General features: G+C 36.3%; 1 protein-coding gene across 1 annotated transcript in view; it reads right to left on the bottom strand.

Annotated features, from left to right (window-relative positions):
* IL1RAPL1 (interleukin 1 receptor accessory protein like 1) overlaps positions 1 to 12,334 on the bottom strand; it is a 1,395,449-nt gene that overhangs the window by 218,859 nt on the left and 1,164,256 nt on the right. The window lies entirely within an intron of this gene.

Consider the following 12,334-nt stretch of genomic DNA (forward strand, 5'->3'; position numbering starts at 1 on the left):
ATAGAATATATCTACGTAGATTCTAATTGGTTAACAACTAAGTTGTTCACAAAAATGAACTTTAATTATTTTTACCAAATTAGAAATGCCTCATCATTACACTTGTAGGGGTATCAATACCTAAGGAGGGAAAGACCTACTGACATAATGAAATACTGTGTATTCCTTTGAAAGTTTAAAACATGTATCCTATATGAGGCTCATAATCTTTATTTCCTAGTTTGGCCATTAATAAATATCTGTAATGACTAACAATGATTTTTTTCTCAAAATTATACCATAGCTATTCATATTATAAATTTAACCTGAAAATTAAATATCTTTTGATACGCAACTCAATGTAAGTACTTACTCACAATTATTTGTTTCCTAAACATTGGTTCTTGATATGTAAAGTGAAAAACAGCCATGACTACAAAGTCATGGACTATTTTCTGAAGAAAAAGTGGAAAATAGGACAGAGGATACAAATATGAAGCATCTTATGTCTAATCAATTTACCATCTGCTTCTTAATGTTTCATGTTCTTGTGTTACCCAGCTTTTCTTAAAATAGAAACAAAAAGTTTTCTAAGAAGGAAAAGATAACTTCAAAGGGAAAGTGACACATAAGGGAGGCTCTTTGGGTAAGGAGATGGAGAATTGAGGTGTCACAAGGAAATAATGGAATGATTGCCTCCTCTGAGAAGATTCTGGATGTGCTCAGGAAGAAGTGCAGTTACCAGAAAACTAAACCAAGCCACCAGTGAAGGGCAGAAAAGAGAAAGTGCAACACTCCAGAGTTAAGAAGAGGGTCCATATATCAGGAAATAAGGGTCAGGATAGAAGCCCAGTGGCTTTGGAGATTAGAAGATTCCACATACCCCCACATAAAAGTGTTAGAAGGAACACTCACTATTCCCAAATAGCTTTCAAGAGACTGGAACATCATAGGGTCTCTGCCACCACATAGAATTTTCCAAATTAATATTAGCACATGATGTTTTCTGTTAACCACGACACTTCCTAAACATTGTATTGAATGGTTTTAACAAAGAAAGTCTGGCTATCTGAGAGCTGCATAAAGTTTGAAACCAAGTGATCCCTTCTGATTGAAATTTTATTGGTGGTGGTGGTGCTGATGTCTTGTTTTGTTTGTTTTCTTTCATCATGGACATTTACAACACAAAAGATTGTATATAGTATGCATGATTTGGAGGCTTCAGTGAGAGCATTTTAATTTTTAAAATTACTGAACTTTTCAACATAAAAATTGCTTATTTAACTCATACCTCATTTCAAAGGGAGTTTATATAATTTATGTGAAAGGAATACATTTAGACCAATCATTATTCAAACAGCTTAAGAATATTTAGAATAAATGATTTCTTTTGTCTATATAATGTTTATATAATGTTTCAGTTCCATACTACACTTTAAAAATGGTGACAAAAATTTAAAGCCAATATATTTCATTGGCAGCTTAAGTTGTACTTTGACCTGGCTAGGGAGTCAGTATAATGCTAAGAGTAAGTTTAACAGTATCCTCTAATGGATCCCACAAAATAGGCCCAAATCCTATTTGATGGCCTACAAGGCGACTCCTAGTCTGGGCTCCATCTCCCTTTACAATTTCATTGCAATGCTGCTTCTTGCTTGCCCTCCAATTTAGCAACTCAAACTTTGGGTAATTTCCCATCAATTTATTCTCCCTTTCATTTCCTCCTAATTTTGCTCACTATATGTCCTTTGTTTAAATTCTCTTTCTATTCTTTCTTTAAATGATGAAGTCATTTTTATATTTTAGATTTTAACAAAAATATCAATTTGTCTCCAGACTTTTCTTAAATGACTCTGAAGGAAAACAGAAAGGCAGTATGGCCTGGGGGCCAAAAACCTAGGTTTTGAACCCATATTTCCTGAGTTAAAATCTTAGCTCCACTGCCAACTAGCCCCATGGGGCTTTGGATAAGATGCATTATATCTTAGAGTCTAAAAATATGGAAGTAATATCCATTCCCTCTCACTCTGTTAGTACGTTTAAAGCACCTTAAAGGAGAATGTGACCCACAGTAATTATTCAGTTAAGATTAGCTGTGATAATTATTACTTCCCAAAGAAAAATTAATGGCATCATCAACTGTGTCTCCATATACTAATTGCATAGCTCTACTATTGTACATTTTATTGGATTAGAGTTCAGTATGTTCATCCAGCCTTCTTACTAGGTTTAAATTCTATTGTGTGTTTCCAGAAAGTTTTTGGGACCTGGAAAATGTTTGATGATCAAATGTGCTTTTCGAATGATCTGTCCATTATACTAGTTGCCATCGATGATGTCTTTTTATGGAAAAAAGGAACAAGGATATCTTCATGAAGGTTGGAGGCATTCACCACATACTCTGGAATATACTTGGCATTATGAACAGTGAAACTAATGGCATGTAATCTACACATTCTGTTACAGTTGTTGTTTCTGGCTTCAGAAGCGTCCCAACAGCACATGACAGTAATGAAATCATGGAGGTAGTAGAGACAAGAATTAGTCTTTAGTAATCATATCTTAATATGTTAAATTGTAAAATCTAACATTAAAATATCCATGAAGTCTCTTAAGATTAGGGGGAAAAAACCAAGCTCTGTAGTACTAGCATTTGAAATGGCCTAATTTGTTTTGTAAGTTGCCGCATCTGCCAGTGAAGTCAAATGTGGAGATGAAGGCTTGCAATAAGATAACTAGTCACAATTGCTCTTATAAATGTCTCCTATATCATACAAAATAGCTTGTAAAATATCATACAAAATATCATACAAAATAGCTTACTCTTATAAATGTCTCCTGTATCATACAAAATAGCTTATGAATTGATTTAATTTACTATTTTTTCTTAAAGCCACTTTTTCCTCTTTTTTACAATTAGAAGTGATTAAGAAAGTATTGGGAAGACCAAAGCATTTCTATACTTTTCATCCATTTAGTTCCAATTTCCAAAAGATAACCTAGACCTCAAGGGACAGATGGCTCTCCAAAAATCTGTTTACGTGGAATTTGTGTTGAAATGAAGTCATTTCAGGATGACTCCATTGTAACTTCGTAGTCTTCCTAATGAGCTGGCACACTGCACTAGGGAGATAGCTGCTAGAAAGCTCAGGGTGTTCAATAAGAGCCCTCTTGATAAATAAATAAATACGCATTATTTATGCCATCATGGACACGCCAATGGAAAAATCGTATTTTCAATTTTATTGGCAAAGTATTTGGAATTTACTTTTAATTGGCATGAAATATTATTGTTGTATAAAACATTTATATTCACCATAACAACATATTTATCATATCAGACTCACATCTAATTAAGGCTGTCTCGGCTTCGGAAATTCACAATGGAGTAAGAGCAAAGAGCGCATAGCCATCCAAACAGCCCAGTAGCCAGAGCATCAAGCTGTTCGAGTCCCTTCATCACCTCTCAATTCTGAAACAGCTACATAATTAAAGCCAATATTATGTGCTTGATTATCCAGTGGGTTCTATCCTGAATTACCTCAATTCAGTTCAGCCTTTATGTGTGGAGTCTGATCATATGGCTATTTCAACCATTATTTATTGAGGGCCTATTATGTTTCACTTGCTGGCCTGGTGCTTTGGCTATAATCACTGGAAAAGATCAGCCTAATAGTTTACTGTTGTTTTTTTAAATATAGGGTTTCATGATTAGTAAAGTATGAGCTTTCAGCTGGGTGCAGCAGCTCACGCCTGTAATTCCAGCACTTTGGAAGGCCAAGACTGGTAGACCACTTGAGGCCAGTAGTTCAAGACCAGCCTGGCCAACAGGGCAAAACCCCATCTCTATAAAAAATACAAAAATTAGCCAGGCATGGTGGCACATGCCTGTAATGCCAGCTACTTAGGAGGCTGAGGCATGAGAATCACTTGAACTCAGGAGTCAGAGGTTGCAATGAGCTGAGATCGTGCCACTGCACTCCAGTCTAGGTGACAGAGTGAGAATTTGTCTCAAAAAAAAAAAAAAAATGAGCTTTTTCCTGGACTGTCTGCTACTAAATGTTTCACAAAGAGAGTCATTCAATATATTATCAAATATCTTATGAAACCTCAAAACACCCAGGAATATTTTTTGGTAATTCTTTGGCTTCTTTTCCTTACAAGTTTTGAATTCCTTTACAGCAACTTGCTTCACACATACGCATAGAGAAAAATTCTTTTTCTTGCAAAGAAATGACTCATTCAGAAAATTATTCATTAAATTATGCTTATTATCAAATTTCTAAGTTATTTCCTTATAATAAAATTATTTCCCTAAATGATACATTTTGCTAATGTATTAATATTTCAAAAGATTTTTCTGCACTTAGCCAAAAATTCTTAAAATTTATTATTATAATTTCTCAGCAAATTATTACAGTTTGAAGAATAGAAGCATTTTAACAGTATGCTATTTAGAAATTTACATACTGCTAGTTAATTCCACAAGTGCCAAAATATGCCACCATTATTAATATTTCTCTTATTTGAGGAACTCAGATTACAAAGATAAAACGTGAATTAAGAAACATAAAATTGTCTCTTGACAATTGTACTAATATGATGTAAAATAATAAGCTAGGAATTTTGATGTCTAAAAATAATGTTTATCTTAGCAATGACTGTGTATGTATAGAAAAAAATCATGAAGAACATGGCAGTTTTAAGTGCAGAGAACGAAGATAACTTGATAGTGACCATATGTATAGAAAAAAATCATGAAGAACATGGCAGTTTTACATGCGGAGAATGAAAATAACTTGATAGTGACCAAAACCTACATTGGTATGGTAGACAGCAGAGACTCGACTTTAAAGCACACATTTTAAATGAGGTCTATATTCCTCATCAGCAGTATACTTTTATATATAGGAGTGAAGGCCAAAGCTATTTAAAAATTAAAGAATAGGGCTGGGTATGTTGGCTCATGCCTGTAATCCCAGTACTTTGGGAGGCCGAGGTGGGTGGATCACCTGAGGTCAGGAGTTCGAGACCAGCCTGGCCAACATGGTGAAACCCCGTCTCTACTAAAAATACAAAAATTAGACGGGCGGGTTGGTGGGTGCCTGTAATCCCAGCTACTTGGGAGGCTGAGACAGAAGAATCGCTTGAACCCAGGAGGCAGAGGTTGCAGTGAGCCAAGACTGAGCCATTGCACTCCAGCCTGGGCAAGAAGAGCTAAACTCCATCTCACACACACACACACAAAATAAATAAAATTAAATTAAGGAATAAAGAGAAGGGTCATTTTTGCCCCTGCAAAGACTGGATACTTCTTGTCTTACCTTCCTGAATTTATTACTGTCATGTACTCTTGAGACACTTCTAAACATGCTTACTCTCAGATGTCATACCCAGAATTCCCTTTATGATAATGATTTTCAGAAAATAAGATGACTTTCACGGGATTGGACTTGGAGGAGTTAATGTATTCCTAGCATCTAGTATTTGTGATATTTAATGATAGCACCCTATTTATCATGAGGAATTTTCTGCAGCCAAGAATCCATCACCGAATACTTACCCTATGCTGTTAAGGTTTTTAAAAGGAAATGGATTCAATATCATTCTCTATTTAGTCTCCTTCATATGAATGGTAGAGTCATGATGCTCTCGTCTTTAGCTCTATTTAAGAATTTAATGACATCTCATGGTAATGCTAATGTGATAATTTCTGGCTTTCTTTTCCTACTAGAGATTTCCCTAATAACATCTATATTTTTATAGTTACTTTGATTTCTGGTCAATAATTTCAAATTTCATGCTAACTTTATTCTGTTGCATTGGTTTGCACCTCAATGACCATTGTATTCCCCATTTTCAATTTATTTCTATCACAAATTATTTCTTTCAAGAAATATTGTCAGATTTGAAAATTTTAAAAAACGAGTCATTTTTAATCACTGAATATGTTGAGGTAAAGCAGCTTTTATTTATTATATAATTGAAATTACTTACATGATTAAGCTTTGCTGAGTTGAAGAAATCTGCACTGGCCAATTCAATCAGCCTGACCAGAAATGGTGAAAAACTGAACAGTGAATCAATCACACATGTACTTTTTTCTAGCTTCTTAGTTCAACTATGATTTTATAAATGATAATTACCCAGCAAATATAAACATGAATCAAGGAATATTTTCTAAATGTTATAGTTAAAACAAAGGAGATCCTTAAGGTGTTCACTTTGAAAGTGGACCAAAATATAAAAACAATTGTAAATAGGGACAAAGGCTTAGAGGTATGCAGAGAGAGTAATGGCAGATAATTCTATTCTAAGTTGCTATTTTCACATCCATTTACGCCTGGTCTTTGTAGTTCTTTTTCCTTCTAGAATGGATGCAAATTATTTAAAGGGTCTTTGGACTTTTTTGCATCATACTTAACAACATTGTCACAAGGAGAAAAAGAAACAATAGCACTCCTCCAAAACATCATCCTGAGTTTCAACAGAAAACATACAAGAAGTGTTATTGCTTCCTTAAGCTAATACCCATACATTTTTTCTAATTAGTGAAGGTTATACTCCGGTTCAGCTTATTGCAAACAAACACAATTGTTGGAAAAATCAATAATGCTGAACAACAACAAAAAATACTAAGGCAGTGATAGCGCTGCTTGATGACAAAATGTATGGAATGTCTGTGCTTACAATGTTGTTCATTCATTCATGTATTTGCAGTAATGAGAAAAGCTCTATTACCTTTCAGAAACAAGAACTTAAGCACTGGTTCCTTCTTCCTCAGTGTGCTATTTGTATGTGTGTGCTTGTAGGCAATCTGCTCCAATGGAAAATTAATGCTAACCTCATATAATAGCATGAAGGCAAGCTAGGTATTACGAACAAAGTTAAAAAGAGAAAGACCTTGTCTGGGTGCAGTGGCTCATGCCTGTAATCCCAGCACTTTGGGAGGCCAAGACAGAAAGATCACGAGGTCAGGAGATAGAGACCATTCTGGCCAACATGGTGAAACCCCATCTCTACTAAAAATACAAAAATTAGCTGGGCATGGTGGTGTGTGCCTGTAATCCCAGCTACTTGGGAGGCTGAGGAGGAGAATCACTAGAACTAGGGAGTCGGAGGTTGCAGTGAGCTGAGATCATGCCACTGCACTCCAGCCTGGTGACAGAGCGAGGCTCTGTCTCAAAAAAATAAAAATGAAAAAAGAGAAAGACCTTTTATCTCATCAATTGCTTTTCCTAAAGTAAATTACATTAGAAGACAGCAGCATTATATTTGCCCATAGTTTAATATTAAGAAGCTTCTACTTGCAAAGTTGACCAAAAACATAATAATGATTGTAGTACTCTTTTATGACCCCAAACACATTACGAAGCATTGTGTGTATAGATATGATTTATATATAAATTTATTATATATAATTAATATAGAACTTCGTGATATATTAATTATATGTAAAATTTTTAATTATAAGAGTTTCATGTATAATTTAAACTAATAAACATGCATTTATGTTAATATACATTATATTAATATGTAATATGTAAATAGTATATAAACACATATCATATTAGTTTATATTATCTTCAATACTGTCATATTATATAAGTATTAATTATATATGCCATATATAAATGTATTTATAAAATTATCATGTATAAGTGCCATTTTTACACACTTTCTTTTTTTTAAATTTTTTTTATTTTTTTTATTATTATACTTTAAGTTCTAGGGTACATGTGCATAACGTGCAGGTTTGTTACATATGTATACTTGTGCCATGTTGCTGTGCTGCACCCATCAACTCGTCAGCACCCTTCAACTCGTCATTTACATCAGGTATAACTCCCAATGCAATCCCTCCCCGCTCCCCCTTCCCCATGATAGGCCCCGGTGTGTGATGTTCCCCTTCCCGAGTCCAAGTGATCTCATTGTTCAGTTCCCACCTATGAGTGAGAACATGCGGTGTTTGGTTTTCTGTTCTTGTGATAGTTTGCTAAGAATGATGGTTTCCACCTGCATCCATGTCCCTACAAAGGACACAAAGTCATCCTTTTTTATGGCTGCATAGTATTCCATGGTGTATATGTGCCACATTTTCTTAATCCAGTCTGTCACTGATGGACATTTGGGTTGATTCCAAGTCTTTGCTATTGTGAATAGTGCCGCAATAAACATACGTGTGCATGTGTCTTTATAGCAGCATGATTTATAATCCTTTGGGTATATACCCAGTAATGAGATGGCTGGGTCATATGGTACATCTAGTTCTAGATCCTTGAAGAATCGCCATACTGTTTTCCATAATGGTTGAACTAGTTTACAATCCCACCAACAGTGTAAAAGCGTTCCTATTTCTCCACATCCTCTCCAGCACCTGTTGTTTCCTGACTTTTGAATGATCGCCATTCTAACTGGTGTGAGATGGTATCTCATTGTGGTTTTGATTTGCATTTCTCTGATGGCCAGTGATGATGAGCATTTTTTCATGTGTCTGTTGGCTGTATGAATGTCTTCTTTTGAGAAAAGTCTGTTCATATCCTTTGCCCACTTTTTGATGGGATTGTTTTTTTCTTGTAAATTTGTTTGAGTTCTTTGTAGGTTCTGGATATTAGCCCTTTGTCAGATGAGTAGATTGCAAAAATTTTCTCCCATTCTGTAGGTTGCCTGTTCACTCTGATGGTAGTTTCTTTTGCAGTGCAGAAGCTCTTTAGTTTAATGAGATCCCATTGGTCAATTTTGGCTTTTGCTGCCGTTGCTTTTGGTGTTTTAGACATGAACTCTTTGCCCATGCCTATGTCCTGAATGGTACTACCTAGGTTTTCCTCTAGTGTTTTTATGGTATTAGGTCTAACATTTAAGTCTCTAATCCATCTTGAATTAATTTTCGTATAAAGAGTAAGGAAAAGATCCAGTTTCAGCTTTCTACTTATGGCTAGCCAATTTTCCCAGCACCATTTATTAAATAGGGAATCCTTTCCCCATTTCTTGTTTCTCTCAGGTTTGTCAAAGATCAGATGGCTGTAGATGTGTGGTATTATTTCTGAGGACTCTGTTCTGTTCCATTGGTCTGTATCTCTGTTTTGGTACCAGTACCATGCTGTTTTGGTTACTGTAGCCTTGTAGTATAGTTTGAAGTCAGGTAGTGTGATGCCTCCAGCTTTGTTCTTTTGACTTAGGATTGTCTTGGAGATGCGGGCTCTTTTTTGGTTCCATATGAACTTTAAAGCAGTTTTTTCCAATTCTGTGAAGAAACTCGTTGGTAGCTTGATGGGGATGGCATTGAATCTATAAATAACCTTGGGCAGTATGGCCATTTTCACGATATTGATTCTTCCTATCCATGAGCATGGCATGTTCTTCCATTTGTTTGTGTCCTCTTTTATTTCACTGAGCAGTGGTTTGTAGTTCTCCTTGAAGAGGTCCTTTACATCCCTTGTAAGTTGGATTCCTAGGTATTTGATTCTCTTTGAAGCAATTGTGAATGGAAGTTCATTCATGATTTGGCTCTCTGTTTGTCTGTTACTGGTGTAGAAGAATGCTTGTGATTTTTGCACATTAATTTTGTATCCTGAGACTTTGCTGAAGTTGCTTATCAGCTTAAGGAGATTTTGGGCTGAGACAATGGGGTTTTCTAAAGATACAATCATGTCATCTGCAAAGAGGGACAATTTGACTTCTTCTTTTCCTAACTGAATACCCTTGATTTCTTTCTCTTGCCTGATTGCCCTAGCCAGAACTTCCAACACTATGTTGAATAGGAGTGGTGAGAGAGGGCATCCCTGTCTTGTGCCAGTTTTCAAAGGGAATTTTTCCAGTTTTTGCCCATTCGGTATGATATTGGCTGTGGGTTTGTCATAAATAGCTCTTATTATTTTGAGGTACGTTCCATCAATACCGAATTTATTGAGCGTTTTTACATGAAGGGCTGTTGAATTGTGTCAAAAGCCTTTTCTGCATCTATTGAGATAATCATGTGGTTCTTGTCTTTGGTTCTGTTTATATGCTGGATTATGTTTATTGATTTGCGAATGTTGAACCAGCCTTGCATCCCAGGGATGAAGCCCACTTGATCATGGTGGATAAGCTTTTTGATGTGCTGCTGAATCCGGTTTGCCAGTATTTTATTGAGGATTTTTGCATCGATGTTCATCAGGGATATTGGTCTAAAATTCTCTTTTTTTGTTGTGTCTCTGCCAGGCTTTGGTATCAGGATGATGTTGGCCTCATAAAATGAGTTAGGGAGGATTCCCTCTTTTTCTATTGATTGGAATAGTTTCAGAAGGAATGGTACCAGCTCCTCCTTGTACCTCTGGTAGAATTCAGCTGTGAATCCATCTGATCCTGGACTTTTTTTGGTTGGTAGGCTATTAATTATTGCCTCAATTTCAGAGCCTGCTATTGGTCTATTCAACTTCTTCCTGGTTTAGTCTTGGAAGAGTGTACGTGTCCAGGAAATTATCCATTTCTTCTAGATTTTCTAGTTTATTTGTGTAGAGGTGTTTATACTATTCTCTGATGGTAGTTTGTATTTCTGTGGGGTTGGTGGTGATATCCCCTTTATCATTTTTTATTGCGTCTATTTGATTCTTCTCTCTTTTCTTCTTTATTAGTCTTGCTAGCGGTCTGTCAATTTTGTTGATCTTTTCAAAAAACCAACTCCTGGATTCATTGATTTTTTGGAGGGATTTTGTGTCTCCATCTCCTTTAGTTCTGCTCTGATCTTAGTTATTTCTTGCCTTCTGCTAGGTTTTGAATGTGTTTGCTCTTGCTTCTCTAGTTCTTGTAATTGTGATGTTAGAGTGTCAATTTTAGATCTTTCCAGCTTTCTCTTGTGGGCATTTAGTGCTATAAATTTCCCTCTACACACTGCTTTAAATGTGTCCCAGAGATTCTGGTATGTTGTATGTTTGTTGTCATTGGTTTCAAAGAACACCTTTATTTCTGCCTTCATTTCGTTATGTACCCAGTAGTCATTCAGGAGCAGGTTGTTCAGTTTCCATGTAGTTGAGCGGTTTCGATTGAGTTTCTTAGTCCTGAGTTCTAGTTTGATTGCACTGTGGTCTGAGAGACAGTTTGTTACAATTTCTGTTCTTGTACATTTGCTGAGGAGTGCTTTACTTCCAATTATGTGGTCAATTTTGGAATAAGTGCGATGTGGTGCTGAGAAGAATGTATATTCTGTTGATTTGGGGTGGAGAGTTCTATAGATGTCTATTAGGTCTGCTTGCTGCAGAGCTGAGTTCAATTCCTGGGTATCCTTGTTAACTTTCTGTCTCGTTGATCTGTCTAATGTTGACAGTGGGGTGTTGAAGTCTCCCATTATTATTGTATGGGAGTCTAAGTCTCTTTGTAAGTCTCTAAGGACTTGCTTTATGAATCTGGGTGCTCCAGTACTGGGTGCATATATATTTAGGATAGTTAGCTCTTCCTGTTGAATTGATCCTTTTACCATTATGCAATGGCCTTCTTTGTCTCTTTTGATCTTTGATGGTTTAAAGTCTGTTTTATCAGAGACTAGGATTGCAACCCCTGCTTTTTTTTGTTCTCCATTTGCTTGGTAAATCTTCCTCCATCCCTTTATTTTGAGCCTATGTATGTCTCTGCGTGTGAGATGGGTCTCCTGAATACAGCAGACTGATGGGTCTTGACTCTTTATCCAGTTTGCCAGTCTGTGTCTTTTAATTGGAGCATTTAGTCCATTTACTTTTAAGGTTAAGATTGTTATGTGTGAACTTGATCCTGCCATTATGATATTAACTGGTTATTTTGCTCGTTAGTTGATGCAGTTTCTTCCTAGCCTCGATGGTCTTTACATTTTGGCATGTTTTTGCAATGGCTGGTACCGGTTGTTCCTTTCCATGTTTAGTGCTTCCTTCAGGGTCTCTTGTAAGGCAGGCCTAGTGGTGACAAAATCTCTAAGCATTTGCTTATCTGTAAAGGATTTTATTTCTCCTTCCCTGATGAAACTTAGTTTGGCTGGATATGAAATTCTGGGTTTAAAATTCTTTTCTTTAAGAATGTTGAATATTGGCCCCCACTCTCTTCTGGCTTGTAGAGTTTCTGCCGAGAGATCTGCTGTGAGTCTGATGGGCTTCCCTTTGTGGGTAACCCAACCTTTCTCTCTGGCTGCCCTTAAGATTTTTTCCTTCATTTCAACTTTGGTGAATCTGGCAATTATGTGTCTTGGAGTTGCTCTTCTCGAGGAGTATCTTTGTGGCGTTCTCTGTATTTCCTCGATTTGAATGTTGGCCTGCCCTACTAGGTTGGGGAAGTTCTCCTGGATGATATCCTGAAGAGTGTTTTCCAACTTGGTTCCATTTTCCCCCTCACTTTCAGGCACCCCAATCAGACG

The sequence above is a fragment of the Papio anubis genome, chromosome X (assembly GCF_008728515.1).
Source record: "Papio anubis isolate 15944 chromosome X, Panubis1.0, whole genome shotgun sequence".
Taxonomy (NCBI): Eukaryota; Metazoa; Chordata; class Mammalia; order Primates; family Cercopithecidae; genus Papio; species Papio anubis.